Consider the following 14,285-nt stretch of genomic DNA (forward strand, 5'->3'; position numbering starts at 1 on the left):
AGGACCTGGAGTAGAATGAGAATAGCCGACACTCGTTGCCTAAGGGAAGGCGGAGGAAAAAGAGTAGGTCAAGAAGACTGAGAGAGTGGGTCAAAGATGATAGGAAGGGACCCGAGAGAAAGTGGCATTTCACGAGCGAGGACAAATCACAATACTTAACTTCTGGATTGTTTATAAGAATTCGAAATGGCAAGTATTTTTTAATAACCTGATAAATATCAGTTTGTTTATTTCAATTTGTGAACTGTGGCCACACAACATAAATAGACTACTGCACCAAACAGCCAACAGTCCCTGAAGACTGGCCCCACAATCCTGGAGCCAGACGTGGGCTTTGAGAACAGCGAGCCCATTTCAGAGATGGGAAACACGAGACCCAGGAAATGAAGCCGCTCGGGCGGATAGTGGCAGAGTCGGGTATGGTTTGCAGGCATGACTAAACCAGGCTCCCGTAGCAATGTGGGGAGGGTCAGCTATGTGGCCTGCTCCGTGCCTGCGTTCCCTCCACTGCTCCTGGGACCAAGGAGGTTTCAGGTGCACAGAGAGCCTTTCCAGGTTGGGTACAGAGAACAGTTTCACAGCTCACCTAGGGAAGCAGGGATCTATTGTCTAGAATCACCCAGTAAGATACAAATGAACAAGTTTTGCCTGGGTCTGTGTAAGAGCCAAGAGTTTGAGGGTCTGAGATGGGAGGGAGAACATATCTAGTGTCAGTTGACAGGAGGTAAGATCACAAGCTTCTCTGAAGCTCCCCTAAAAAGCCCAGGTTCTCAGACTGAGTCACTGTGCTGTGAAAAATCTCCCGCCCAGAATAGTCAACCACCGTGCCTGGGATCTGTCAGTTACATTGCTTGAAATATCTCTAAGTAGAATTTGGGTTTTCTCTCTCTTGCTTGCCCTTTTCTTTACTGAATGCATTGGCCTCGACTAGGTGGCCCATGTGAGCCTTTAAAAATCCAAAATGATAAATCTATACAGTAAAATGCATTCTTGAATAGGTAATTCAGGAGCACTTTTAAAATTTAAATAAGGAACGATATATGGTTAAAAAAAAAACCTAAATTATCTCTTTCAAGATGAAAATACATCTCCAAGGATTTCTTCCTCTGTCTCCATTCATTTCTCATTTAGCAGATGTCTTCCTGTACACAGTCGCTGTGCTCAAAGGAGGCATACAAAAACAAGTAGGACAAAACCCTTTCCTGGAGAAATTCACAGCCTGGCCGGACCGTTTAGCAAGTACACATAGTGTTGCAAACGGCATAATTGCTGCTATGGCTGTATGGCTACCGTATCGTGAGATTGTGTCTCATTAAATTGCTCTCATTAAGCAGAAATCCAGTACACTGAAGAAATGGGAGTCTTGAGGGATGGAAAGAGTGTAGAAAGAGAAGGAAGGTGCCGTAGGGGGCTGTAGTCAGAAGATTTGGACATCTGGAGGTGGGGGAGGGGAGCAAAAGACTTAGGCAGTGCAGACGAGGAGGTAGGAAGGTGCTTCTGGCAAGCCCCACCGGCTTTGAAGTTGTGCCCGAGGTGAGCAATGCCCCAACCATAGCCACCTTGAGTCACAAAAGGGGAAACAGCCCCTCCCTTAGGGAAATAAGCCCCAAGACCCTCCAGTCCTCATAGAAAGCCTGGAGACAGGTGAGAGCTGTCAGAGAGGATACGGGTGAGCTCCTGTAGAATAAGGCTGTAGGCCTCCCGCCCGTGAGAGACCTCCTGTCTCTGGGTTGGGGGGTCCTGGGTCCTCCTCCTCTTGACTTCCCAGGTCGGTTGCCTGATCCTGTTCCAGCACGTTATTCCCTCTCCTGCACTGCATTCCCTGCCCTGGAGCCCCATCTGCTGAGCCGCCTCCATGGGTGTGCTTGCACGACTGGGCTAAAGGTGAGCTGTCACAAGCAAACAGGTGTGTGCCCAAGGGTTTGGTTGGTCACGGCCAGGTAAGATTCCACCAGAAGAAAGAGGCTGTACTTGCGAGCTATTGGAACTGGGACAGTGGGAAATTTGAACATCCACTTTCAAAAGAACGGTCACTTTCCTGAAAACGTGATTCTGTTGTATGTAGAAATACAAACATTCTCAACAAGAGATGGCCATTTTAATCGTTCTGTGTATCATTTATTTTGAGACGGGGAATTGAGCGTAACGTGATATGCTAGACCCTTTCACATGCTTTCTGGAAGGATGTAGGTATTATCCCAGGTTTTACAGAGGGGAAGGCTGACCCAAGCTGTGCAGCTTATAAGTGAAAGTGCTGGGACTCGAACCCAAATCTTTCTGACTTCAAAGCCTGTGAACTTTCTCTCCCCTGCACCTCGTCCTGATGGAAATTAAAGGCATACCCGTTGGTGGGAAAGCCTTTTTGTGCTACTAGTACTCACTGGTGACTTGTGGTTAACATTCATGAATATCGTGAGGGCGATTTCACAGAACAAATCAAATTGGCATGTCAGAACTATTTAGAAGAACAAATAGTTCAGGGATATTCCGAGTCCCTCCCCCAGATCTCAGCAAAGCTTCTCCCTAAAACACGGTATTGCGGCTCTTTGTTTTTGAGTAGTCATTAATGCCATAGCATAGTTATGGCTGCAAGTTTTCCCCTTAAGCGGCTCTTTCCCTTCTGGAACCTGATGGCAGCCCACGGTTGTTTAGATTGAGCTCAGCGATGTTTTTAAACGTTAATTTGGTTTGACATGACTTGGTGCACAAATTAATTATTCAGGCGCATCTTGCCCCACGTACGTGAAATTGTAGTGAATCGCATTCTGCCGACCGCATGTGAATTGTAATGTTACTAGCAATCAGACTATTAAAGAACAAAAGCTGGCAACATATAGTAAGTCTGAATTTGGCCAGTCCCACAAAATTAGCATAAATATGCGAGGCAATCAGAACAGTTTTGGCCTTCCTCGGAAAGTGTCCCCGTTCTTATCTACTTCTAAAAGAATGTGGAATAAACTATTCATTTAACCGAGTATAAAAATATGTCGGCTATGCAGTTATAATCATGTGTCATTAATCAGAAAATACTGCAGAAACTCTGACAAATTAAAAACACAAGGATGTGTCTGCAAGGGTTTTTTCAGCCATTAACAAGCTGCTTCACCTCTCAGGCAAGCTCTTTCATGGCAACTTCTTGCTCAGTGTACTGACATCTTCAAAGGCTCTGACATCTGTCGGCCTTTGAACTACCATTAAAAAATATTATCCCATTTCCATTCTTTTATGCCCATTTTTTTAATTATAGCCCTTCTTTCAAGTTGGGAACATGGTTGGTTTAAATGATGCTGTCCTTTCGTTTTCAGCCACCCAGCTGCGGTTTGAATAAATTGATGTAGAATCAAAGGCGGGACTTTAAAGGAAAAAGGTTTGATGGACTTGGACTCCGAACCAGATGAGGTTTTATGATGAAAAGGGGTTTAATCCCAGCACAGGCATTGCTTCTATCAGTTCAGCAGTACAAAGCAATTCATATATATAGGTTCACGCGAAATGATCTATTTTTTTTTTTTTAACAGCACAGATCTCTTCAGGACTTGCAAATGTGGCATTAGCTAATATTCAGAGAGCTGATTTCCTTTCATCCACCAGAAGCTTATGATTATAGTACAGTTCTCGAATTGGAAATGAGAGCTGCAACACAGACTTAAAGCTGCCGTCTGATTTGTATTCAATATACATGTCACTGCGGGACAGGCTAGTCTGGGCCAAGCTGGTTCAATACAAGGAAAAAAACGGTTTCATCATCTGAGATTCTTTAGTCAAAAATATCACCAGCTAATTAAAACAGCAGTCTCATGACTCTTAGCGAGGCGTTTGGCTGATTGGTATCTCTTTAAATTTGACAGGAAGGATTAAGAGAGGCATCCTCTTTTTTATTACATATTCGTCTTGCTGTGTTAATGTGTTCAAGTGCATCGCGGGGTAATGAAGTGTAATCAGTGAATTCGAAACACTTTTTTTTTTTTCTTGAAAAAAGGAAAACAACGCGATTCTAAAACATTTTGCTTCTTTTGCACTGAAATGTTTCCCCTCACCCGAGTTTTGACCTGGAAAAAAAAAAATCATTAAGGCAGACTTCAACATTTGTCTTTGCTCAGTATGCCTATTGTACGATAAATACTATCTTGAGCCAAATAGTTAAGTGACTAGATGAGTAGTTTAGGGTCATTACAAACTAGAACATAGATAAAAGTCCGTGTTAAAGTTTTAGAAAGTGATTATTTTTAAATTTTCTAACAGTAATTCAGGATAAATAGTACTTCTCCCCCAATGGAGAATTTTCATAGGATAACGTCCACCTGCTTTACATTAGAAATTTGCTGTCTGCTGCTCAGAATAAAGATGGTTCTTCCATTTACTTGGACAGTTTGGTACTATTTAATTCTACAGATCTGGTCATTCTGCACCACATTTTTTTTTTTTTTTTTTTTTTTTGCCCATCCACCAACAACTTCTATTTAAGCTACAGATGAATATCCAAACTATAGTTTGAAGAAATTCTGAATATGTTCAGTTTCAAATTAGGAGAAGAGTTATTAGTAAGAGGAGTGATACATGAATTCTTTTACTCCAGGTCATGGTCTACCTCATTCTAGAATGTTTCTTTTACTCTCTCTCTCTCTCTCTCTCTCTCTTCTCCTTAGAAGAAAACCTTTTTATTATTTTAATTTAATTTAATTTAATTTTTTTTGGTATAGGATTTACCAGGAAATCTATTTTGCTAGTCCTTACATATTTTTTTGTAGATTCATGAGAGTTTATTGAGTGACTTGGCAGAATCTGGATTTTTCTCTCAGTTGTAATCATCACCGTTTTTCACCCTGGGACCTCTTTTAACCCCCCTTTTTATTATACTGTGACTGGCCAGTCTTTCGCTGCTTTTAGCCACATACTTAGGTTTTTATCACTGACTTATCTCCTTCTCTTTATCGTGCTGAACTATGTCTGTCTTCCCTGTTCTCCTCCTGCTTCCCCCACTTCTCCATCTTAGCTTGTCTTTTCTCGACCAGCTGCTCTACCTCTCCGCTGAATATTCGAGTCTGGGTCCTTCTCTTTTTCCTCTTCATTCTTCTGTAAAGTGATCATCTGCATTTTAGTGGCCTTAAATAAGTCCGTGCTAATAACCTCAAAGTTCTTATCTCTCATCAGAGAGCTGGACTCAAATATCCAGCCGCCTCTTGGCCTCTCCTCCCACTTAGCTCACAGACACCTCGAATTTCACACATCCAGGGCCGAAACCTCCACACCCATCTTCTCTGTGTCTTGTGTCTATAAATGGCATCACTTTACAGTCAGTGCTCAAGACAGAACTTAGAGGCCATTCTGAATTGGCTTCCCTTTCTCTCAATTCACCAGTAAATGCTGTAGATTCAGCCCCCAAATAGATGTCTAATCCCATTCACTTCCTTCTCTTCCGCCTACTCCTTTAGTGCAGCTCACCGCTGCCTTTTACCCAGACCTCAACAGTAGTCTTCCGAGAGCCTCACTTTCTCTCTCGTGCTCCTCGACAGCCATAGTGATCAAAATGTTTATTGAAGGATTTTAAGCAAGGGAGTTTAAAATCCCTCTTGGGGCGCCTGGGTAGCTCAGCCGGTTGAGCATCTGCCTTCAGCTCAGGTCATGATCTCACAGCTCATGCATGGGTTCAAGCCCCGTGTCGGGCCCTGTGCTGACAGCTCGGAGCCTGGAGCCTGCTTCCAATTCTGTGTCTCCCTCTCTCTCTCTCTCTCTCTCTCTCTCTGCCCCTCCTCTGCTTGCATTCTCTGGGTCTCTCTCGAAAATAAATAAACATTAAAAATAAATAAATAAATAAATAAATAAATAAATAAATAAATAAAATCCTTCAAGAGCCTGTACTTAGAATAAAACCCAAACCTCTTAGCATGGCCTACGTTACCTTGCACGTTCTGGTCCTAGCGTTACCTTCCCGACCTCTTCTCCAGCAGCTCCTCCCTTGCTGCCCATACTTGAGTTCCAGGGGCCTCTTTTTAGTTACTCAGATATACCACACTCTTTGTTGCCTTCACACTGTGGCTCGTCATGTTCGTTGGAACTGGAAGGCATTTGCTCTAGTGCTTCGTAGGATCGGCTTCTCCTCATTCTGTAGGTCTTCGCCCGATTGTTAACTCCTCGAATAGGACTTCTCAGGCGACTCTCTCCAAGAAGGCCTCGCCCTGCTACCCTCTGTCAGAGCACCTCGTTTGTGAACTTCAGAGCACTTTTCTATTTATTTTACATACTTATTAATTTTTGCCTACTCCCTCAAAGAGACCGAAAAGAGGGACCCTGTCCCTTTTCCTCACTTCGGTATACCTGTACCTAAAAGAGTCCTGGTACATACTGTGGCCTCGGGAAACATTGTTGACCATCTGTACCGATAAGAGCAGGGTCACTGATCAGCGGCAGCCAGAGGACAGCTGAGCTCTTCTCTGAGGAGCTAGTGGTTGGATTAGGTCTCAGAGGAAGAGGCTGGCGGTTGCCATGCCGTCACAGAGGCCACCGATCCATGTTAGCTCTTCGTTTCTTGTTTGGTTTTGCTTCAGTTTTGTTTCTTTTTTGTCTGTTTGTTCTGGTTGTTCGGATGGCATTTGGACGGCAGTGTACTTAAGTGTTCCCGTCCCTTGAGTTCCCACGGAACTTCTAAAAGGCAGCAACCAAAAACTATGAAAATAAAAATTGAAAGAAATATATAGGAAAACCTTGGTTTGCGAGCATAATTGATCCCAGAAACATGCTTGTAATCCAAAGCACTCGTATATCAAAGCAAATTTCCTCATGAGAAATCATGGAAACTCAGATGACTTGTTCCACAACCCAAAAATGTTAATGTAAAGATGATTACAATACTGTAATATAATACAAAATAGTAAAAAATACAAAATATGAAGAAAAATAAACAAATTGACCTGCACTTACCTTTCAAAACGTTCGTGGCTTGTGTGAGGGAGACCAGAGAGAGGAGGGTTACTGTGTAGGACGGCTTTCACTATCATTCGTGGAATCACTGCTGTTGGTCCAATGGAATCTTTTTTCTTTTCATGCAGTTTTAACAAGGAGCCTATCCAATAACCTAGAATGAAGCGAAGCATTCCTAAACTTCCTCTTGTGTAGAAAAGCAAAGGGATGCCCGTAGGTGCTTTCAAGTGACAAAAAACACAGTAGTACCAGTTGTGGGCACCTTCCAGTGTTCTGAAAAAATCTTTGATTTCTGTCAAACACTGCAGCCTGAGACCAAGCGTCGGAACATGAGAGATGATTACCCACAATCCCGCAGAGCGCGAGAGAGGAACCATTGGCTCGGTTGAGGTCATGTGAGGTTCAGCGTCACGTACGACTCGTACTGCGAGACATCACTCGTGTATCAAGTTAAAATTTATTGGAAATGTTTGCTTATCTTGCGGAACACTTGCAGAACAAGTTACTCACAATCCAAGGTTTTACTACATAATTAGCCCACAGTTACTGTGTGTCATTATTAATTACATGTTTGGGTCTCCAGAGGAGAGACTATAGCTTCTCTGTCTTTGCCTCTCTAAGAACCTGTCTACTAGAGGGCCTGGCCCCAGTGCTGATGCTTCCTCAGTGAATGAATGAACACAGATCAACAAATTTAACCGTTTGGCAAGGATTGGTGTAGGTCTGGGCTTTGCTGGTTCCCATAGCATATTTTTTAACCTTCCGACTTCTGAAATATGCGGAGGTTGTCTGTTGTATCTCTAATAATCACTTCAGGGAGCTGGTTACTATTTTGGTAATATGATTAAAATTATGAAATAAGCATCCAACATGTGCTGACGGCCTCCTTAGTCTCAGGCACATCGATAGCTGCTGAGGATGCAGAAATATATAGACACAGTTAATTGCAGGGAGTAAAAGACAGAGAAACATAGTTGCGAAATAATGCGCGGAGCACGGTGCTGGAGATGGAACGAAGCATTGTGAACCATGAAGGAGACTGAAGCCACTCCAGGAGGTGGCTCCACCTTTGAACAGTCCGTGCTCCTTGGACTCTGCCCTTGTGGTGTTTTCTTTCCATCGAAAAGAGTGTGCTTTTCCTCCTTTATTATTTCTCTCAGCTTTTTTCCCCAGTAAATACAAAATTACGTTATCTCCATGTCGCTTCTTCCTGCAGAGGCTGCCGTGTCCGTAAGAAGCAGGAGCACAGCCAACAAAAGTCCTTGTCTCGTTTCTTGCAGAAAGCCATCATGGTCTCCCAAGGGGTGAATGGCACTACCTAGTGTGTGGTGTTAGAACAATATTCCTGCACAACTTAATGTCCCTCTCTACACTTCACACGAAAATCTTCACAAAGGGGTTGGGGATAGAGAGCGTCTTTAATTTTGTTGTCTTCTCTTAGCGGTTATTGAGATCGGTATGGTTTTATCGTAGAGATTTTCTAGGTGCTTCTCTGGTACATAGATGAATTCAGCGTGTGTAGAAATCCTCCTTAAATGCCATGGAAGTGTTGCCACTGCGAGGACAAATGTGGTGACTGTGTGATGGTGTACTGTGGTACCACGGGACCGTCCCTCATTCTTTTCATCCGCGTCCAATGGGTATGATGCTATAATTAAGGATAGTCAGTTGGCAAAGGGAACACAGTGTGAGATCATCTTCAGGAACTTCTTTAGCTCTTTTCCAGGCAATAAATTAACTTTTGAGGGATAAAATAATAAGACAGTTGTTTGAAGCTATGTCTGCTGGCCAAGGGGAAACACACACACACACACACACACACACACACACACACACGCACATGTGCACACACACACACACACACATGCAGAAACACACACAGCCTTTTTCCAGCTTTGCCTCTGAAGTTAATGTATAAAGTTGGCTGTGTCCATTCTTATAAAAGTGACACAAAGGGGAAAAAACATGTCAGTTACAATAAAGCAGCATCGCCCTATGTGACAGAGGGCCTTCGACCTGCTATTCCTCGTTTTCGTACTCACCGTAATTATAAACTTTCTCATCTGAGACAGAGAGCGTGGGGTTAATAAACGTTGTTCCTTTACTAGGCAGGCTCTGAGGTGGAACAATTGGGAGATGTTAGCACTTGACTAAGAAAAGTTAAGACAACTAGTACTGAGCACTGGCCACATGCCCCATAGTGTGGTCAGAGGTACGAGACAGTCTTGTCCTTGGCAACTTTTCACTCCTCAAAACCACAAGGTGGTTAATTGCCTTTATCAAGCTTGCTCTAATTCTAAATCAAAGACCTCAGAAAGCCTTTGTGACTGTTATTTCCTCGAATTTGTCTTCATTTTTTCTTTTGCTCAATGTTTTTTGCAGATTTCCTTCCCTTTCCCTTTGCGCTCAAGAATCATGTTTTGAAGGCCTAAAAGATCTTTTTGTACTTTTGCTATTTATTTTTCAGAGCATCTTGTTTTCATTTGATAGATGTAATAAATTTTCCTCTCCCCGCATTTATGAATTAGAATGTTTTTTAGTTCCATTCCCTGAATTATCTCTTTCTTTCCTTCAGGGCTGGTTTTTCTATTTATCTTTCTGCTTGTCTTTCATATTAATTTCTCTCATTTTTCTTACATGCTTGGTGATTCTGGCTTTCTGTTGATATTTACAAAAGATGAATGTGTGTTAGTTTCCTATTGCTGTTGTAACAGGTTACCCCAAACTTTGTGGCTTAAAAACAACAAGAAATTTATTATCTTACGGCTCTGAAGATGAGGACTCTGAAGTTCGCTTGACAAAATTAAAATCAACTTGTTGGCAAGGATGGATCTTCCTGGAGTTTCCGGGGAAGAATATGCTTCCTTGTTTTCTCCAGCTTCTGGAGGCCACCTCCATTCCTGGGTTGTGGCCCCCATGGCCTCTCCTCTTGTTGTTTCCATGGTGACAATGGCCTTCTTCCCTCTTAAAACGACCTTTGTGACTGCATCAGGCCATGTGCATACTCCAGGATAACCTCCATCCCAGCATCCTTAATCACATCTGTGGCATATCGTTACCATGTCAGGTGACATAGTGACAGCCTCTGAGGGTTAGGATGTGCACATCTTTGGGTAAAGGAGAGCGGACTTGTGTAAATGGAATTTTTTTCCCCCACTCCCCGCCCTGGTGCGTCTCTCCCTGAGTAGGAAAATCAGAGTGAGTTCTGGGACAGGATGTGACATTTGGACCGAAAGATGTGTTAGAATCCAGGCTCTTTATTTTTATTTTTATTTAAAAAAATTTTTTTTTTCAACGTTTTTATTTATTTTTGGGACAGAGAGAGACAGAGCATGAACGGGGGAGGGGCAGAGAGAGAGGGAGACACAGAATCGGAAGCAGGCTCCAGGCTCCGAGCCATCAGCCCAGAGCCCGACGCGGGGCTCGAACTCACGGACCGCGACATCGTGACCTGGCTGAAGTCAGACGCTTAACCGACTGCGCCACCCAGGCGCCCCGAATCCAGGCTCTTTAAATGGCTAGGATGAAGAGGGCTGCGTTCCAGGGTTGCTGAATCCACACTTGAAGCCATAGGTTTCCCTGGATAGTTCCTTCTGTGTCTTAGGGAAGAGCCTCCTAATTTTCACCTGGATTGCCTGCTGTCTGCAGGTTGGGGTGGGGCCCACTTCCTTTGTACATAGACCTTGAGGAGCTTGTTTTTTTTTTTTTTTTAATTTTTTTGTTAACGTTTATTTTTGAGACAGAGAGAGGCAGAGCATGAATGGGCGAGGGGCAGAGAGAGGGAGACACAGAATCTGAAGCAGGCTCTAGGCTCTGAGCTGTCAGCACAGAGCCTGACGCGGGGCTTGAACTCAGGAACCGTGAGATTGTGATCTGAGCTGAAGTGAGACGCTGAACCGACTGAGCCACACAGGCGCCCCAGAATTCTTTTTTTTTAAATGTTTGTTTATTTGAGAGAGAGAGAGAGAGAGAGAGAGAGAGAGAGAGCGCACATGCAAGCAGGGGAGAGGCAGAGAGAGAGAGAATCCCAAGCAGGCTCTGCACTGTTAGCCCCTCGATCTCACAGACTGTGAGATCATGACCTCAGCCAAAATCAGGAGTTGGACACTTACCCAACGGAGCCACCCAAGTGCCCCAAAAGCAGACTTATTGATGCATCACAATATTCACTTAAAGATGTAAAAATATTTGTGCATACAATGACTAAAATACTGCATTCAAAGAATGAGTATCAGCTGAAACTCGTTGCTAGTTTACGCCACCTATCACATCAAACAATTTGATGCACATTAATTTTTAAACTAATGGCCATTAAAATGGGTTGGAATGAAAGATAACTAGGCATATTAATAGAAATCCAGCCTGCCACTTCCTTTGCCATTTTACATTGTAAAGTAATATAATTACCAAGCCCATTATTAGGAGCTTAATTGTGCATGACGTTGTGGAGGTTCGGGTTATTTTCAACACAGAGCCTGATGCACGAATTAGTGTGCAGGTAGCTTATTGCTGGAGGGGATTCCCGGAATCTGAAGGGAGGGAAAGAGGAGAATGAAACAAGGAAGCGAAAACCCAACGAAGGGCGCCTAATTGATTGAGTTACTGCTGAGAGCAGGGTGACTCCTTCCACTGAGGACCCTGGATAATCTTCTAGAACACACCATGGAATTATCCCACCAAAGAATGAGAATCTGGAGCATTTATCCACAGAATTCCAGCTCCTTTCAGTTGAGGGTACTCCTAGGGGGCATCTTCTCCTGCGTTTTCTGGCCACACTTGCACTTGCTGGCCGTGCGTACCCTTCTGCCTGCTCCTGCACGTCCTGTCTGAGTAGCCTTTGCTGTCCTTGGAGAAAGCGCAAGGTGACAAAATTGAGTCACGCCATAATAGCCCATTGGAGGTGGAATCGCGTATGAGTTCCTGCCTCAACTGGGCTGCCATCAGACAGGTCAAAGAGATGTGGCCAAAGACCCTGGAAGCATCTAGAATGAATGGAAAGAGTGAAAGTGGAATAGAAATATAGATGCATCTTTCTTTTTTTTTTTTTTTTAACGTTTTTATTTTTGAGACAGAGACAGAGCATGAGCAGGGGAGGGGCAGAGAGAGAGGGAGACACAGAATCTGAAACGGGCTTCAGGCTCTGAGCTGTCAGCACAGAGCGGGACGCGGGGCTCGAACTCACAAACCGTGAGATCATGACCTGAGCTGAAGTCGGACGCCTAACCTACTGGGCGCCACCCAGGCTCCCCTAGATGCATCTTTCTGTACACAGTAGTCTTCCCTCCATAACTGCACTAAAAGTTCTTTCAGAGATTTGAATCATGTTTATTTGCCCATAGAAGCTCCAGATAGTGAGACCCATGAGTTCATTTCCTGTCCTTCACAAGGCCTCCATAGAATGATAATAATGGAATAACAAAGGCATAAAACTACCATAGCGATGAAAAACGAGAGAGGCCATCAGCAGACAAGAGACTTAGACACATTTCTGGAAGCAGCCGAGATGCCCGGCAGTCCTGCTCCACATGAAGATTACAGCCTAGGAGAGAACCTGTCTTCCTCGCCAAAGCCAAGAGAGACCCAGGACTCGGAGACGGCAGGAACGAAGGGTAGCAGAAGAGAGACGTGAGGGTGAAAATAGGATTCAGTTAAAGTCGGGGTGTGGCATAGGCCTTTTCTCTCTCCCACGAGCCCAGAATGGGGAGCCCATCAGGCATTTATTCTCAGGCTGTGAGCAATGAATGATCTATCTGGGAAGAGTACGGGGAAGCTGGTGTGGAAAATGACGCCTGGGAGCAAAGCCGCCTGCTTCCCAGGATGTAGAGGGGTCTGCATCCTAACTGCTTCCTCTCTGCCTTCAACTGTAGTGACCCCTTACACACGCAGACCTTCCAGTCTGCATTTTATCTCTTTGATCTCGACTATGAGCAGAAAGCCCTGGATCATCGGACATTTGAGGCATGCCTCAGAGGCACAAGAGAGAAGAACTAAACAGATGACTCCAGAGAAAACAAGGAACATCAGGGAGAAAAAAAGTAAACTGAAGGAAAGCAAAACCAGAATACCAGCTATGGTATTATTATATTCACAAAAGAAGAACAGACTGCTATGACCAGATCACAAACCAGGGCATAAGAAAGGGCTTTGAAAATGAAAACTTGTTTTCAACGTTTGCCAAAACTAACGTCGGGGAAACCTCCCACAAGAGAGAACAAAAAGCAGAGACAAAAATATGAGTGTAAAACTGCAGCTTTCAAAGGTGAAGCACAGATGATTAAGCCAGGGTGCTTGATATTTCGCTGATGTTCCAGAAACCGAAAATAGGATGGAGGACCTGTTATCAATGTAAGAAGAGTAGCGAAATTCACAAGGCTGAAGGGTGTGTGTCCTCAGATTGAAAAGGCAAGTAAGTCTATCACGGCTTTGTTAAATCTCAGGATAGCAGGAATAAAAGAGATCCTAAAACCTTGCAGAGAAAAAGTGGGCCCCCTGACCAGGAAGAAGATAGATAGGTGCACACCACATTTTCAATAATGGTAAGAGACAAAAATGCTTTCATCAGAACTACAAAAGAAACATTTTTTCAAACCAGATTTCTATACCTAAGTCAAAGTTCAGTCAGTCATTAGGTTGGAGAAAGACATGGCAGACATGGAAGGATCTGGAGAGTTCATCTGCATTTCTTTGGTAGTTGCTTGTAGATGTTCCTCAGTAAATCAGAGGAGTAAATATAAAAGAACTACAAATTCAAGGATTCAAGCACCAACAGATCCAAATAGGAGAGGAGGGAAGAGAAGTTGCAAAGACGATCTGCACAATGAGTCTAGAAAACGTGGGGTCCAGATTGGAACGGATGTGGGGTGAAGGGAGGAAGAATCTAGATACTATTCCTGAGAATTCTTAATAATGTTAGGAGGCCATAATAGCAGAAACTTCAAGGGTGATAAAAGCTAATTGGAAGCCTCAGGGTGGGAGTATGTGGGAAGCAAAATGTAGTTACATAATATATTACCTGGTTGTGTTTTGAGCAATAACTAGATGCTATGTTTGAAATCAATTTATGTACAACTGGACAGGAAGTTTATTCATAGTTACAGATATAACATGAAGGTTACCAATCTTAACAGAAGTACACGTAATAGGAATATAAACTCAGACAATCAAGATTGTGAGAATGGTTAGGACAGGTGAGGTTAGGCAGTTCTAATATACTCATTGAATTAAGTTAAGAATGAAGAGACCATCCATAATTGCTGGTAAAGTTGAATTATTTTCTTTAAAGCAGTACATTTAACTTTGAGGGGAACCTCCATGCTGTGTTTCCATAGTGGCTGTACCAATTTACATCCCCACCAAGAGTGTGCAAG

General features: G+C 43.5%; 1 protein-coding gene and 1 long non-coding RNA gene across 7 annotated transcripts in view; one reads left to right on the top strand and one right to left on the bottom strand.

Moving 5' to 3' along the window:
• The window catches only part of CEP112 (centrosomal protein 112), a 422,889-nt gene that overhangs the window by 214,689 nt on the left and 193,915 nt on the right, over positions 1–14,285 (top strand). The window lies entirely within an intron of this gene.
• On the bottom strand, positions 3,040–9,834 carry LOC125151756 (uncharacterized). Its single transcript, XR_007146941.1, has 3 exons — positions 9,683–9,834; positions 6,919–7,072; positions 3,040–4,049 (listed from the first exon to the last, which is right to left on the bottom strand). It is a non-coding gene; the product is annotated as an uncharacterized LOC125151756 (long non-coding RNA).

This window comes from Prionailurus viverrinus, chromosome E1, assembly GCF_022837055.1.
Source record: "Prionailurus viverrinus isolate Anna chromosome E1, UM_Priviv_1.0, whole genome shotgun sequence".
Lineage (NCBI taxonomy): Eukaryota > Metazoa > Chordata > Mammalia > Carnivora > Felidae > Prionailurus > Prionailurus viverrinus.